The sequence below is a fragment of the Salvia splendens genome, chromosome 3 (assembly GCF_004379255.2).
Source record: "Salvia splendens isolate huo1 chromosome 3, SspV2, whole genome shotgun sequence".
Lineage (NCBI taxonomy): Eukaryota > Viridiplantae > Streptophyta > Magnoliopsida > Lamiales > Lamiaceae > Salvia > Salvia splendens.
The window spans coordinates 23,911,723-23,929,949 of record NC_056034.1 but is presented as its reverse complement, the minus strand read 5'-3'; positions in this window follow the sequence as shown (position 1 = coordinate 23,929,949).

Genomic DNA, 18,227 nt, shown 5'->3' with positions numbered 1-18,227 from the left:
CTTTCGTGATAGGTAGTCTAGCCCTATCTAGGTTGTGAAATTCTTATTTTTCTTTGTTTAGAACTGACCGTGTTACCTTAAATTAGACGACGCCCACAACCGGTCTACTAAAACAAAGCCTTAGACTTTGTTACGTTTGCTTATACATTTAAATATGCAATAAACAACCATTAAATGTAAAACATAACAACATTATGACAAAAATAATCTGTTGCATTTATTGGAAAATAACCATTACAGTTTTACAGTATACAATCACTCGAAAGGTGATTTCTAGTATACAAAACCCTAACAAAGAGTCTATACTTAATATGTGTAGGAAGCAGGGGTGAGTTGTTCACAATAGAACCTCCTAGATTCCCAGCATCACCAGTAGTTACCTTCTTACAACTAGAGTTAGTACCTAGATTCCCAGCATCACCAGTAGTTACCTTCTTAAAACTAGAGCTAGCAACACCACTAGCATTAGCCGCCAGAGCACTGCGCTTAGCCAGATCCTTTCCTCCATTCTTCTCCACACACACTTCTTTTCCTGAACTCCTTTCCTCATCAAATTCAAGGCTAATGAGGATAGATTCTCTCACACTATCCTCCTTTCTATCCTCGTTCTCACAAGAAAGTCCTCTAAAATTCAAAGCTGACTCTTGTAGTCTAGCCAAAGCAAATGCGTGAACAAGTGATTTAGGCTCAAACATTTTAACTGATTTTTGTACATGATAATTCAATCCACTCACAAAAAGATGCACAGCATACGATTCAGTTAACTCAACCTTTGCTAGCAATGTTTTGAATTGATTGAGATAGTCAGAGACCATACCTAATTGTTTTAGGCTTCTTAATTCAACCATAGGATTGGAGAAGTTACTTCCGATGAAGTTATTGAATTCTGCCGAAAAACGTGGGATACATTCCTCCACCGATTTATCCCTCATTGCAGATTTTCAGGGGTCGTTGATGCTGGAGATTGTAGCAATTTTGGAGCAGTAATACAAGTACCAGAACCGTTCAAATCATTGACAAAGACTATCGGAGAATCAACCTTAGATTGGCGTGTTTGATCCGGTCGAAGCTGCCGAAGAATTGCTTCCATTATCAGCCATAAGCTTCACCATCAACTCAGAGTTTTGGACTTTAAGAGCAATGAAACCATCCCGCAGCTCCTTCAAGGTTTGATCGTAAGTGCGAACAGCTTGATCACGCCTCCGATTGGACTCGTTGAGCCTCGAGAACAAATCGCCCATGGCCTTGCGAATTGTCTCCTCCATCCACAGTAGATCTGCCGATTCAGATTGGAGCGACATCTTCATATTCAGATCTCGAGTGCCATCAGATGTATCCCGCAATTTATCGATCTCCTCCTGCAGATTATCAGAGTAGGTGATATTGGCGGAGAACTCAGCCATGGCAGTCGTGAAAAGCTCCTCCAGTTGGCGCAGATCGCCGGAGTGAGTTTCCACCATCGCAGGACCCAGATCAGGTAGTCTGATACCACTTAGTGCAGAATTGGGGTCACCAGGGATAGGAACGGCGACCGGAATCTCACCTGTACACAATGAGCCATTGAGAGAAGACGAGAGAGATAAGGGAGAAGGAAATTCCAATAATTCATCATGCATGATCCAATACAATAGAATGAAGCAGCTTATATAGTTGTACATATGAGCTAACAAACACGGTGTAACCGTCTAACTAACTCTACAATCTCATGCTTCGCTCTCAAAGTGATTTGATCCTCTATTTCTCCACGTGTACATGCGCTTATTGAGTTCCTTTTCATGCACCACATTGGTGTGGTAGAGCCATGAATTGGATCTAACAGCGAGACAAGTCTTTATGCTATCTACTGAAAGCCGAGGTCTTGATAATTATTTGTTTCTTAATCAATGTACGTTAGCATTTAGCATACGGTATTTATTATGCACTACTTTGACTTACCAAATGTTGCGGGTTTTCGCAACCTAATAATCCTGGTATATTGGGTAGTGGTGATTAATATCTAGCGGTGCTAGGATTGCTATTATGTTGAATCGTGTGCGAGGTGAGTCTCGTTTGATAACGTCCTCAAGAGGAGCTCGAAATAAGACTTTATTATTCGGAACCTAGAAAGTTGGAGTTTGATTAATCTATGAATAATAAATAAGCGTTTCTTGCTGAGTCCACTCTTGGAATGAATAAGATGTTAATTAATTAAGTCTACAGCAGACACTAATTAATTAATGGGTGTTTCTATCTTAAGAGCAGGACATAAATGACAAACAATGGAAACCCGAATTACTTATAATTTCGGATTTGGATAAGGAGTTCAATATTACTTCTATGGTGGCTGCTCGTAATATTCCAATTAAAGCTTATATTAAATTGTGGGTCAATTTAATTAGTAAAAAGCTAATTGGGGGAGCTCATATCCAAAACCTTCCATAGATCCCTGTCTGGGCCCAATTTAATTATACTCATAATTTCCGTCCTCCTCTCCTACACTGTGAGGGACGATTTTCTCTCCTCCGTGAGATAGGTTTTCCGTCTTCTTTATTTAAGTCCTAGTATTCTGGTGAGATCAGCCCACCCTTATATCAGTTTACAGTCCGGGAACCAGTCTGAAGATATGTGGTTTAGTATTCAAGATCTTCACGTGGAGAAGGCGCTAGCTATCTTCGATTCTTTGAAGAATCATCAAGGTAGAATAGCTAATCCGTAGAAAACAATGTTTTAGGTTTCAATTACTCTTAAAGCATGATTTATTTGAGTTATGAGCATGATACATGTGATAATTGCTCGAATAGAATTTGTCTAAATAATCTGCTAAATATATCGCTTTCATTATCTGATTTATTCGTAAGCACGCTTCCGCGTCTAACCCCTTCACGGGGGACGAGGGGAAGGAAGGAGGCCGGAGAGGGAAAGAGGACTGTCTAGAGCGAGGCGGAGTGCGCGCTGGCAAAGTCCTAGGTCGGTATAGTCGAGGATCCCTACATCGGGGCTAACCAGCATATCGACATAATGTGGTGGCGCATTAGCCAGAGCGACCTCAAATTCAAACCGCCAGGTGGGAAGCCTCACGATGGAGAGCAATGCCGGAAATAGTGGGAGTGGCTGAGGATGGCCCTCAGCCGATTTGCCGGCATCTACCAAAACAACCTCCGTACGGCAACCAACGGCATGTCCTTGGAGGATGTGAAGACTTTGTCCATGCAACAGTACCCGAAAAGTCGAAGAAGTTCGGCGTCTTCAATTATTGGGAGGTCTATCTTCTGGTACAGAATTCTGCCAAGTTTTGTGCGGGTGTTGAAGCTGGGTGGCCGAAGCGGACGAAGCTCAACTCCTCCGGCGAGTACAGCAGTAGTGCCGGTTCCCACGACCTCCCCGACGCCGCCACAGAGATCCCGACCCCTCAATCGTCTTCCCGCCGCCGTCGCCCGGTTGGGCAAAAGACCGCGATGCGGATGGCTAGGGGAAGCGCCACCGGGTCCCACGAGGTCCTATCAGCAGGTCCTACCCAGCTCAATCCCGAGCTCACCCGTCTCGCCCGCAAGCAACAGCACCAGAGCCAGCTAGACACCATAGAAAAGTGGTGGGATGCGACTGATACCTTATACAAGTTGATACTAAAGGATGTCATCGACAGTATGAGGCCTGGTTTGGGGATCCCAACCCTGCCTGGGAGTGACGCCTGGACTGGCCACGAGGACGACGAGGAGTGAGACAGGGGTTGCGTTTGTCAAAGCTTTGGATTGTATATTTTTTAACTATGTATTTTTTTAAAATAATTATGTATGTTTTTTACTATTTAAATAAAATCGTTGCATTTTCCCCATATTCGTATCGAAATTTTAATTCCGTAAATTGCATATTTGTGAATTTGTGAATTTTTATTATTGTGGATGTCCTTGGGATGTCCGCCAGGGGCGTAGCTAGGATTTCATCTAAGAAGGGGCAAAATTTTGTATATAGGAAAAATTTATCTATATAAGAAGGGGCAATTAGTATAATTAGAGTATATAATTGGAAATTTATATGTAAATGTATAAGAGTGAGGTAGGGGTAAGGAGGGGCAATTGCCCCAGCACCTTGCAAGCTGGATCCGTCCATGATGTCCGCTATTGTGCAGTGGGATGTCCTTATGACGTGGCATGAGGTATTTTTGGGGTGTCCGCCGGCACATCCCTCGCTATTGTGGATGCTCTAAATATTATAGTAATTCTATGCATTCCATGTACCTTTTTGCAATGTATTAAAACCGGATCGGACCGGCCGGTTCAACCGGTCAAACTGCAAACCGGCAAGTATTCCGGTCCTGTTCACCCTTTTAACCTAGCACCGGTGAACCGATGGAACCGGCCAGACCGCAAACCGAAAATAGATTTTTAATTTTTTTGTCAATTTTTTTAAAAATTTGTTGTTGATAGAACTTGAACACATGACCGCTCCTCTAGTTAACATCTCTACCACTCCACCACAAGGGCCTCAGTGAACTGGTAGAACCGGCCGGACAGCGAACCGGACTAGTTTTTTATTTTTTTTGTCAATTTTTTTTAAAATTTGTTGTTGATAGAACTTGAACACATGGCCGCTCCTCTAGCTAACATCTCTATCGCTCCACCACAAGGGCCTCTTTGAACAATTTAAACATTAAATATTCTTATACATTAAACATTAAATTTTTTATCTACATAAACTAATAATTCATTTTAATTTTATATTCTTTAATATAATTATTAATTATAATATATATCCCTTAAATTTTAACGATACTTTACTTGTCACTAATATTATTATTTACATATAAGGTTCATTATTTATTATAAATAAATATTTTTATAGTATGTATTTAATTTATATACCCTAACTATTGATATTAATGATTATTCTTATTTAAACTAATTATGATTCATATTTAATTATAATATTATTTTAACACATAAACGTTTTTGAGTTAAATGAACTTTATCTATTTGAATACATGAAATATTAGATTTTTTATTTACACTAACTAATAGTAATTTTTTTTATTATATTTACTGAATTTTAATATTTTTATATTTATATAGAACTAATTATCTATAAGGTTTAATATTTTGTGATATATTATTAATTGTATTTTTTCATTTACTAAATTTAATATATTTTTTGTATTATATATGTTTAATTATTTATATTTGCAACAGTAAAACGGTTTGACCAGTGGTTTAACCGGTCCGACAGGTTGAAACATGAACCAATAGCTTCTCCGTTTCGCTTGCCAGTCCGAATTTTAAAACATTGTCTTTTTTAATATCAGAAGATATATGAAAAGCCTGTATATGCGAGTTGACTTAATGATAGAGTTATTAATGCCTGAAAGCAAAGCTCCCTCCGTCTCAATTAAGATAACACATTTTTCTTTTTAGTTTGTTCCAACCAAGATGACACATTCCTACTTTTGATAACTTTATCTTTTCAATTAAATATTTCACTCTCTTTCTCTCTTTATTTAATATTTTCATTCGTTCTTTCTCTCTCCAATTAACCACGTTAATCAATATATTCTAAAATCTCATGCCGATTAAAAAATGTGTTATCTTAAGCAAGACTAAGGAAGTATATATTTTCTGGATGTGCATTGGGGTAGTTACCTATATCTAGAGAGCGTCATTAATGCATGTTGACTGTGTACATACAATTTATTAATACTGGAAATGAACTTTTCCATTTTAGAGTTCTTATGATTATTTTTCTATTTCTCGTATTAATGGAGTTCATTGAAATTATGACGAGAGCAAGAACAAATCTGTTATTTACCTTATCCACTCAATTCACATTTCTTTTCCACTTTTAGACCGTTGAAAGTAACATTAACTATTTTTTCCCTATTTATTCATCCCACTTGTTTTAGAATAAGAAAAAACCTGTTATTGACCTTAGCCAATCAACATTACTCTCACCGTCAAATAAGAATATATACTTTTTAATTTTAGAAATCAATTTCTTTACAATGAGGTGAGACTCATTTCCCAACAATATTTTAAATATTTTTTCTTTACATTAATAATTGTGCATTTAAACTCGTGCCCAACCAAAAGTACATATTCTTATGAAATGGATGGAGTATTATTTATTCCCTTTCTTTTAGTTATCTTTTAAGACCTTGGAAGTAATGTAAATGTTTTCTGTTATATAAAATTATCTTATTTTGTTATTTTAGTTTATTTCATAAAATTAGTTTATATAGTTTTATTTTTGAAAAGGTTTTATCACATATTATAATAGTAATTATATAAGAATCTCACAATTCACTAACAATAGTCCAATTCCTTTTTTTCTTTTATCTAACATAGTTTCATAATCAAGTTGATAACTAAGAACAGTTTTCAACTTATATAGGAGTATGATACGAGTCAACCTTCATCATCCACAACTAGGGCTGGCAATTTTTAACACGACACGATAACACGACACGAACCGGCACGAAAATAATGGGTTTGGGTCAGAGCTTATTGGGTTCGTGTCCTTATCGGGTCGACCCGTTAAGGACACGAAAATTTCGTGTCGTGTTCGTGTCGGGTTCGTGTTATCCGTTAACAATACGTGTTCGTGCCGTGTTCGTGTCGTGTTCGTGTTATCCGTTAACAAATAATATTTTAATATTATTTTCATTTTTAATAGGTTTAACCGTTATCAGGTCGTGTTGTTATCGAGTCGTTATCGTGTCATCTCGTGTACGTGTTGTTATCGTGTCGTGTTGACCCGAATTGGTTCGTGTCGTTAATGGGTTCGTGTCGTGTTCGTGTTCGTGTTCGTGTTCGTGTTTGAGGTTTTCTTAACGGGTCGTGTTCGTGTTTGTTGTTATCGTGTTCGTGTCGTTATCGTGTCGACACGATAACGACCCGACACGCACGATTTGCCACCCCTATCCACAACTGAGTATGAGCAGACACAAGTGGAAGAGAGATGGTCAGGGACAGACAAGCAAGCGCGACTCGAGTAATCGTCGCACAAAACGTCGACCTTCACGTCTCCCAGACTATGTTACTCATTAGCTATGTATGATGTATTTCATTCAGTTGCTTTATCTAATGTAATAGGAATAGAGAGTCGAGCGTGTTATAAGCTCCATGTCGGGTTTTCTTCGTTGGTTCTTTCCCGATATGCAAAAGAGGGTCGAACCAACCCTGGGGTCCGTAGTTCATATAAATAAGGAACTTGTTATCTTAATTCAGTTTAAGCAATAATAAGAACCCTTTATTTATATTCTCTTCGTCAGTTACAGCAACTCTTTCAATTTCCCTTCTTTCTTCTTGCTCGACGAGTACACATCCGCGACAGAGGAGAGAATATGTGATTACAGATCACTGATAAGGAGAAGATCCTTATCAGAGTACTTATAATGTGATTTCCCAACCCCAATAGATACATAGGGGACACGACAAACAATCGTCAATAGACCATAAATTATTATGTTTTTGTTTTGTTTTGTTTTGACGGGGATAAGATTCAGATGCAGTCAGCAGCGTTTACACTTTGAAACTTTACCCCCAAAAGTTTGAACTTTAATACTTAATGTAGCTTAGTGGTAAATGGTCTCTTTCTCTACGCCAGAGACCTTGGGTCGAATCTTCTTGAGCACATATTACTTTGACTTTTTCTTCCATAAATTTGACTTTACTTTAATCAATATTAGGGGTGGGTCGGTACGGTATACCGTACCGACTGTGCCATACCGCATACCGTACCGGAAAGTACGGTATAAAAAATTCAATACCGATACCGTACCGAATTTTCGGTATACCGAAATTTCGGTATACCGGAAATTCGATATGATATTTTTTTATACCGGTTACCATACCGTTATTACGGTACGGTATACCGTTATTTGTTTTTGGATGATAAAATGATACTTTTGCATCATAAAATGATAGTTTGAGGGGATAAAATGATAGTTTCAAATGATAAAATGATACTTTTGTTTTAAAATGATAGTTTTAGATTTTTTGGATGATAAAATGATACTTTTGCATCATAAAATGATAGTTTGAGGAGATAAAATGATAGTTTTAAATGATAAAATGATACTTTTGTTTTAAAATGATAGTTCTAGATTTTTTGGATGATAAAATGATACTTTTGCTTCATAAAATGATAGTTTGAGGGGATAAAATGATAGTTTCAAATGATAAAATGATACTTTTGTTTAATAATGATAGTTTTAGATTTTTTGGATGATAAATTATACTTTTGCATCATAAAATGATATGATAGTTTCAAATGATAAAAAGATACTTTTGTTTAATAATGATAGTTTTAGATTTTTTGGATGATAAATGATACTTTTGCATCATAAAATGATAGTATGAGGGGATAAAATGATAGTTTCAAATGATAAAATGATACTTTTGTTTTAAAATAATAGTTTAGATTTTTTGGATGATAAAATGATACTTTTGCATCATAAAATGGTAGTTTGAGGGGATAAAATGATAGTTTCAAATGATAAAATGGTACTTTTGTTTTAAAATGATAGTTTAGATTTTTTGGATGATAAAATGATACTTTTGCATCATAAAATGATAGTTTGAGGGGTTAAAATGATAGTTTCAAATGATAAAATGATACTTTTGTTTAATAATGATAGTTTTAGATTTTTTGGATGATAAAATGATACTTTTGCATCATAAAATGATAGTTTGAGGGGATAAAATGATAGTTTCAAATGATAAAATGATACTTTTGTTTAATAATGATAGTTTTAGATTTTTTGGATGATAAAATGATACTTTTGCATCATAAAATGATAGTTTGAGGGGATAAAATGAGAGTTTCAAATGATAAAATGATACTTTTGTTTAATAATGATAGTTTTAGATGTTTTGGATGATAAATGATACTTTTGCATCAAAAAATGATAGTATGAGGGGATAAAATGATAGTTTCAAATGATAAAATGATACTTTTATTTTAAAATGATAGTTTAGATTTTTTGGATGATAAAATGATACTTTTGCATCATAAAATGATAGTTTGAGGTGATAAAATGATAGTTTCAAATGATAAAATGATACTTTTGTTTTAAAATGATAGTTAGATTTTTTGGATGATAAAATGATACTTTTGCATCATAAAATGATAGTTTGAGGGGATAAAATGATAGTTTCAAATGATAAAATGATACTTTTGTTTTAAAATGATAGTTTAGATTTTTTGGATGATAAAATGATACTTTTGCATCATAAAATGATAGTTTGAGGGGATAAAATGATAGTTTCAAATGATATAATGATACTTTTATTAAATAATGATAGTTTTAGATTTTTTGGATGATAATATGATACTTTTGCATCATAAAATAATAGTTTGAGGGGATAAAATGATAATTTCAAATGATAAAATGATACTTTTGTTTAATAATGATAGTTTTAGATTTTTTGGATGATAAAATGATACTTTTGCATCATAAAATGATAGTTTGAGGGGATAAAATGATAGTTTCAAATGATAAAATGATACTTTTGTTTAATAATGATAGTTTTAGATTTTTTGGATGATAAAATGATACTTTTGCATCATAAAATGATAGTTTGAGGGGATAAAATGATAGTTTCAAATGATAAAATGATACTTTTATTTTAAAATGATAGTTTTAGATTTTATGGATGATAAAATGATACTTTTGCATCATAAAATGATAGTTTGAGGGGATAAAATGATAGTTTCAAATGATAAAATGATACTTTTGTTTAATAATGATAGTTTTATATTTTTTGGATGATAAAATGATACTTTTGCATCATAAAATGATAGTTTGAGGGGATAAAATGATAGTTTCAAATGATAAAATGATACTTTTATTAAATAATGATAGTTTTAGATTTTTTGGATGATAATATGATACTTTTGCATCATAAAATGATAGTTTGAGGGGATAAAATGATAGTTTCAAATGATAAAATGATTCTTTTGTTTAATAATGATAGTTTTAGATTTTTTGGATGATAAAGTGATATTTTTGCATCATAAAATGATAGTTTGAGGGGATAAAATGATAGTTTCAAATGATAAAATGATACTTTTGTTTTAAAATGATAGTTTTGATTTTTTGGATGATAAAATGATACTTTTGCATCATAAAATGATAGTTTGAGGGGATAAAATGATCGTTTCAAATGATAAAATGGTAATTTTGTTTTAAAATGATAGTTTTAGATTTTTTGGATGATAAAATGATACTTTTGCATCATAAAATGATAGTTTGAGGGGATAAAATGATAGTTTCAAATGATAAAATGATACTTTTGTTTAATAATGATAGTTTTAGATTTTTTGGATGATAAAATGATACTTTTGCATCATAAAATGATAGTTTGAGGGGATAAAATGATCGTTTCAAATGATAAAATGATAATTTTGTTTTAAAATGATAGTTTTAGATTTTTGTGTGTGTGTTTGTTTAATTGTTTGTATACGTGATATCACTGCATGTACTATTGGATGACTATTAAAAAGTGAGGATCATAATAAAGGAATTAAATTATCGTTACAGCAATAAAATTATAATAAACTATTACTCCGTATTGTTAGCCTTGATTCTCTATTAATTTATGATGGTATTGATCTGTGATGGAGAGGGTTTGAAGCCCAGTAGTGAATCACGCCAATTGTAAGGAAAAAATATTTTGAAAATATGTGTGGTCCAGATTTGGTTATAGGGTTATCACATAAATTAGGGGTTATCATATGATCACAACCATATATATATATATATATATATATATATATATATAGGGGAGCGTTATTCTCCTTTTCACATCTTAGATCCTTTTTCCTTCTTAATATTACGCATTAGATCTAAGGCATCAACGGATCAGATTGATTCTATAAAACTGGTTCCGTGTTGCATTATAGAAGGTGGTTGTATGCATTACAGGGTTATTATTGACATTTGACGGAAAAGTAACTGCCACATTTTGGTATCTGCGAATAATGCACCACATGGTCACGAGTAATGCATATAATTGACTATATAATGCACAATATGTGAACTGCAATGCATACGAATAAGATGTACCGTGTTATGATGTTTGGACACATGTTTCTTGTTTCCCCTAAGGGTTTAATAAGCTTAGGGGCTAGGGTATAGTACGTAGACACGTATGTAATCTTCACATGGTAACGAATAATGGATATAATTGACTATATAATGCACAATTTGTGAACTGCAATGCATACGAACAAGATGTGCTGTGTTATGATGTTTGACACACGTTTCTTGTTTCCCCTAAGGGTTTAATAAGCTTAGGGGCTAGGGTATAGTACGAACGCATTAATAACAAATTATAAAACGATACGAATAATTCACCAAATTGTCACGAGTAATGGATGTTATTAACTATATAATGCACAATATGTGAACTGCAATGCATACGAATAAGATGTACCATGTTATGATGTTTGACACACGTTTCTTGTTTCCCCTAAGGGTTTAATAAGCTTAGGGGCTAGGGTATAGTACGTAGACATTACTAACAAATTGTTGTTATTGGAATATACGTATGTGCATTATTTGGTTTAGGTAGTGCATTATGTAGCTGTTAATTGTCATTATCTCAGTATATTATGCATTATTAGAGGTATTGTGTATATGGGTTAATCAACGGATTGAAGATTACATACGTGCATTTAGTAATGTCTACGTACTATACCCTAGCCCCTAAGCTTATTAAACCCTTAGGGGAAACAAGAAACGTGTGTCAAACATCATAACATGGTACATCTTATTCGTATGCATTGCAGTTCACATATTGTGCATTATATAGTTAATAACATCCATTACTCGTGACAATTTGGTGAATTATTCGTATCGTTTTATAATTTGTTATTAATGCGTACGTACTATACCCTAGCCCCTAAGCTTATTAAACCCTTAGGGGAAACAAGAAACGTGTGTCAAACATCATAACACAGCACATCTTGTTCGTATGCATTGCAGTTCACAAATTGTGCATTATATAGTCAAATATATCCATTACTACCATGTGAAGATTACATACATGTCTACGTACTATACCCTAGCCCCTAAGCTTATTAAACCCTTAGGGGAAACAAGAAACGTGTGTCAAACATCATAACACAACACATCTTGTTCGTATGCATTGCAGTTCACATATTGTGCATTATATAGGCAATTATATGCATTACTCGTGACCATGTGGTGCATTATTCGTAGCGGTTTCCAGCCATTATTAGATTACTATTGTACCCTCATAATGCACAAAATAGGACAAATAATGCAACACGAGATTAATTACCCAATGTTGATCTTGACCGTCCATTTCTCTAATCTAATGGCTGATATTAAGAAGGAAAAAGGAGGAAATATAGGAAAAGGAAATGAATACATCCCTATATATATATATATATATATATATATCGGTATACCGGTATACCACGGTATACCGAATCTTCGGTATATACCGAATATTCGATATACCACGGTATACCGGTATACCGTGGATTCGGTATACCGCGGTATACCAAGGTATAGAAAAAATGATACCGTTACCATACCGAAAAATTGGTATTTTCGGTATTTTTCCGGTACGGTAAGTCCGGTATTATGGTATTTCGGTATAATTTCCCACCCCTAATCAATATCATCTCTAATTCAATTTAATATTGTTTCTCAATCCATATTTAAATTTCATATTATTTTGATTTTAACAAATATTTATTATTTTAACTACTAACTTGCTGCTTTCATATTTAATTTTCATGAATTATTTTTTAATAGATACTTATATACTCATTAATTTAAAGTAATACTCCCTCGGTTTTAGCTCATGTGATTGACTTGTTTTCAACACGTATTTTATAAAAATAATAATGAATATAGTTAAAGTGGAGAAAAAATATAGTAAGAGAGAGAATAATGTATATGAGAATATTTTTGTAATAATTTATAAAACTAACCTGGTCATTATATTCACACCTATTTAATAACTATATTGCTAAGTAACAAAACATGAATGCTTGTATTGCAAATATATAATTTACGGGATACTATAAAATAATTTATTTGTATTTAAAATGAAGTTTTTTGATAAAAAGATAAAAATGAAGAAAAAGATTTTATTTTAAAAAATTGAACAATTGAAAAAATTTAACAAAGAAAACAAAAAATTAGTTACATTTTTAAATTTAAGTCATAATTAATTTTGGCACCCAGATTAAAAATCTCGGATACGCCACTGGATGCAGTCATGTAGAACTGTTTGAACAGAAAACGTTGTTAACATGTGAAAAATATACTGTACATTTTTTTTAGATTTGGGCATATGTTCCCGGTCACTACATTTAGACACATGAAACAAATTGTGGAGGTCTTAGTATTTACTTTCTCCATCCTACAAAAATAGGCCATTTCATATGAGCACGGGTTTTAATGCATAATTGGTAAAGTAAAAGAGAAGGAGAAAAAGTAGTTGAAATTGTGTAGTGGATAGTAGGGCCAATAAATAATAAAGTAAAAGAGAAAGAGAAAAATGTTGCTATAAATGGATATGGACTATTTGTATGCGATGGATAAAAAATTAAATATGGCCTATTTCTATGGGACGGAGGGAGAATTAGGGAAAGCGTAAATAACCATGCACCCTACAAAATTAATTCTTTGCCGTTTCCTTCCTTGCAAAGTGTGGAAAGGGATGAGGTGAGAGAGTGAAATACTTTTTCCTGTTGTAGGTTTTTCATTTTTTATTTTTTAATTTTACACTTTCTTAACAGTTTCGATAAGTGGTGCATGGGATATTTTTATTTTTTAAATTTTATTCTTTCTTAACAAGTTTTCTATTTACATTTTTTCAATTACTATTTCAAAATTTTATAATTTAATGTAATATTTTTATTGTACTGCGTTTATATATGAATTACTTGTATTTTACTAACACGTTTTGTAATATGTTTATTAGGGATGTCAGTGCAGCCCGCAACCCGTGGGCTTGGCCCAAACAGGCCGCTGAATTTATAACCCGATTAGCCCTCACATGAGCCCGAAAACTCGATAAAATTTTTATTGTTTAATTTGTTTAACTCCTAATTCGACACTTTATTGATTAATTTTGTAATATAGATAAATAAATAAATAACTTTCAGTTTTATATTAAATATACAAATTATATATTAAATTTTTATAATTATAATAATAGATAAATACATTAGAAACATCAAATTCACTAAAAATATATTTATATTTCTAAAACATGCATTAAAATTTCTCGAAATATGTTTATTTTCATTTTGCACAAATCTCAAATATTATTATTTGATCATGTTTAGGTTTGATTTTAAGCATATATCTCTAATTTATCATAATTAAATGTTTTACATTTTATAAATATAACTAATTTTCATCATTATTTATTGGATTGATTGTATGTTAATTTCATCGCTAGCAACTCGATTAACCCGTTGGGCAAGCCCGAAACCCGAGCTTTTAGGGTCAGGGTTGAACTTTTATAACTCGAAAAAATCACAACCCGATTAGCCGCACCCAATTGATAACCCGAGTAGGGTTGGCTCGAAACCCGCTGGGTCGGCCCGGTTGGCATCCCTAATTTTTACAAGCTCACAATCTCTATGTATCTCTATTAATATAAAAAAGTGAACTACATAAATGGTACCTGATCTTTCACTTTCGCACATAAATGGTACATGATCTTTATTTTATATCGTTTTTGGTATCCCGTGACAAAAATAACCCTAGGTACCATACATTTGATTTTTTTGTTATGGAGGATATATTTGGAAATTCCAATTAAATAGTACCAAACGTGTGTTTTTTTCTTCCTTTCTTATTTCTTTTTTCTTTAGTTTCTTCTTCTTTCTTTTTTCTTCATTTTCTTAATCTTTTTAGTATTTTATCTTCTTTTCTTCTTTCTTTTTTCTCCTTAGTTTATGTTTCCTCTTTTTTCTTCTCTTCTATTTCTTCTTTCTTTTTAATATTTTATACATACATCTAATTACATTCATAATATAAATCAAGAACAAAACACCTAATAAATTAATTATTTAAAATAATTAATTTATTAAATATTTTTTATTAAATTATTTTATACTTATTTTATGGTTGAAACACCTAACTAAAAATATTCAACTCTTTATATCATTATGAATACAATTCACTATTTTAAATTTTTATTAAAACTATATTGATTAGTTATTAATTTAATATAAAATAATAATAATATAATAATATATGATTCATAATTTAAATAATTATACTATGATTATTTATTAATTACTACTAGTTTTTAGTATTATAACAATAATATTGTTATAATAATTAAATATAATTATAACTATAATTAAGTATATTTGAATGATATTAAAAAATAAATAAATTATTAATTTATAACATCAAAATAATAATAGTATAAAGAGTGAGGAGAATGAGAGAAGATATTATAATATCACTTTTGGTACTTGTTTTGTTTATACCCAAAATATCCTCTATGACACAAATGGGAGAATGTATTTGTTTAGAGGGTATTTTGGGGTGAAATGTTATCGGGTACCAAAAACGAGATTTATAGGTACTAAAAATGATTTAAAATAAAGATCAGGCACCATTTGTGTGCGAAGGTGAAATATCAGGTATCATTTATGTAGTTCACTCAATATAAAAAGGTATTACTCCCTTTGTCCCACATTAAAAATCCTATTTAGTTTGGACATGAGTTTTAAGAAATATAAAGAAAAGTGGATTACTTGTATTTTATTAACTCATTTTGCAACATTTTTACAATATCACAATCTCTATGTATCTCTATTTATATAAAAAGGTATTACTCCATCCGTCTCACAATAAAAATCCTATTTAGTTTGGCACCCCTAATTTTTACAAGATCACAATCTCTATGTATCTCTATTAATATAAAAAGGTATTAGTCCCTTTGTCCCACGTTAAAAATCCTATTTGGTTTGGACATGAGTGTTAAGAAATATAAAGAAAAGTGGATTACTTGTATTTTATTAACTCATTTTGCAACATTTTTACAATATCACAATCTCTATGTATCTCTATTTATATAAAAAGGTATTACTCCATCTGACAAAATAAAAATCCTATTTAGTTTGGATATGAGTTTTAAGAAATATAAAGAAAAAGTGGGTTGAATAAGTTAGTGGAATGTGAGTTCCACTTTTATATGTTAGTTTTATAATAAAATGTGAGTGCAATAAGTTGGTAGAATGTGAGGCCTACTTACCATTTATGGTAAAAGTGAAATAGGACTCTTACTGTGGGACGGACGAAATGACAAAATAAAACTCTTATTGTGAGACGTAGGAAGTAATATTTACTTCGAATCCATAAATTGACAATTATGATGCGGACAACTAGAACTACTAGAATTAAGCTATCCGCTCCCAAAGATAATAGAGGTGTTAGTGCCACGCTGTCTTGTTGTTCAATTCCGTCACTAGCTACCTAACGTTTCTGATTCCGTCAGTGATCATATAGGCTTAGCAGATATCTTAAGCGGAGGCTCAATAGCAAACTCGATTATATTAGACTAGATATAACCGCAAGTGTATGGTGCAATTATAGTCATGGGCAAGCAAAGAGTATCATATGCACAACGATCAATGAATTAATCCTAAGCACTACAAGTCAATTGTTTCTACTATCTAGACAATCATTTTCTAAATCTACTAGAGTCATGGGAAAGCAAAGGGTACCGTATCCACATAGATCAATGAACTAATCCTAACCACTACGAATCAACTGTTTCTACTATCTATACAATTGTTTTCTAACTCTACTAAATTGAAAGCATAAACAGTAAAAGATGGAAGCCAAGAATTGGATAGGCAAAATTTTATGGGTTCGATAACAACTATCATATGATCAATTAAATTCCAAATTATACTAGCAAGGGTCACAAAATTTATTAAGTCTTCATGAAATCATGTCTTCTCACGAAGTACACAATTTGTAGATTGCAAGTTAAAAATGGAGTATCCTTCTAGGATTAAATTAACAACTCCAAAAAGTTCTTAAGATTTAATTCTTCACTCAGAAGTTCAAGTCTCTCGAATATTATTGATTAAGGTGTCAATTTCTCTTTTTAATAAAATTAATCTACTCACCTCCCAATTATTGTAGTCTTATTTATGGGTGACACGAATTTTAATGAAAAATTAGTAAAGTAGAAAGAAGGTGAATAAATAAATAAAGTAAAAGAGATATACGACCGAGAAAAGTGGGCAAAGTATGATAAAGAAACTTTTCATTTTTAGAATGAAACTATTTTTTTAGACATTTTAAAATGAAATTATTTGTCGCAGGAGGGAGTACATTGTGTTACCATTAGATGATATGAGAGAAATTAATCATATCTATCATAGTTAGTTAGAGATAGCTATTTATAAGGGAATTTGAATGGCAAACAATGCGAGATTCTGTATTTGTTAGTTGAAAAGCAGGCATACATATCCATCCCTCCCCAAATTAAACAGAATGACAAGCTCCGGGGAAGCATTTCCGGCCGTTGAATTGGAGAAAGAGTTGCATCCGGGCAGCAACAAGGAATTCGAGGTTGATTCCGTCTCCTCCGCCGTCGAGCTAATCAAATCATATTCACACTACAAAACTCAGGCAGGCCGTATTTATATGAGTACATGTTTGTGAAGAAAGAAGCGGCGGCTGCAAGGAAAGAGCGGGAAAGGAAGGATGCACTGCGTAGCTTTAAATCGTTTCTGGGTTCGTCCTAGCTGTTGCCGGCGCAGTTTTCGCCGTAACCAAGACAATCATACAGAATCAGTTTGATGAATGTTTTTATTTGTACACTACTTTTTCATCACCTTTTCAAATCTTCTCTTTTCGTGCTCTCTCATATTGTAAATCCATAAATTCACCTTCATATCTTCTATTGGATACATTCAAATCCTCATTTCAAAGTGGATCTTGCTTCCAAATTACAAGGGACAAAATTTATTGTTTAATTTCTGTAATAGGAATGCGACATATCAAAATCTAACCAATCACTCCTTCAAATATAATGTCAAAAATTTATGGAAATTTTCTTTTTAATTAATTATTTGATTCCCTAATTTACCTCCATAGCATAAAATTAATTAATAAATATGTTACATGACATAATCTAAGTGGATGATTACCCTAATCTAATGGCTCAGTTTTGATATAGGAATGAATTTTGATTTGATTCATTCCATATAAATAAGCCAAATTTGAAATACTT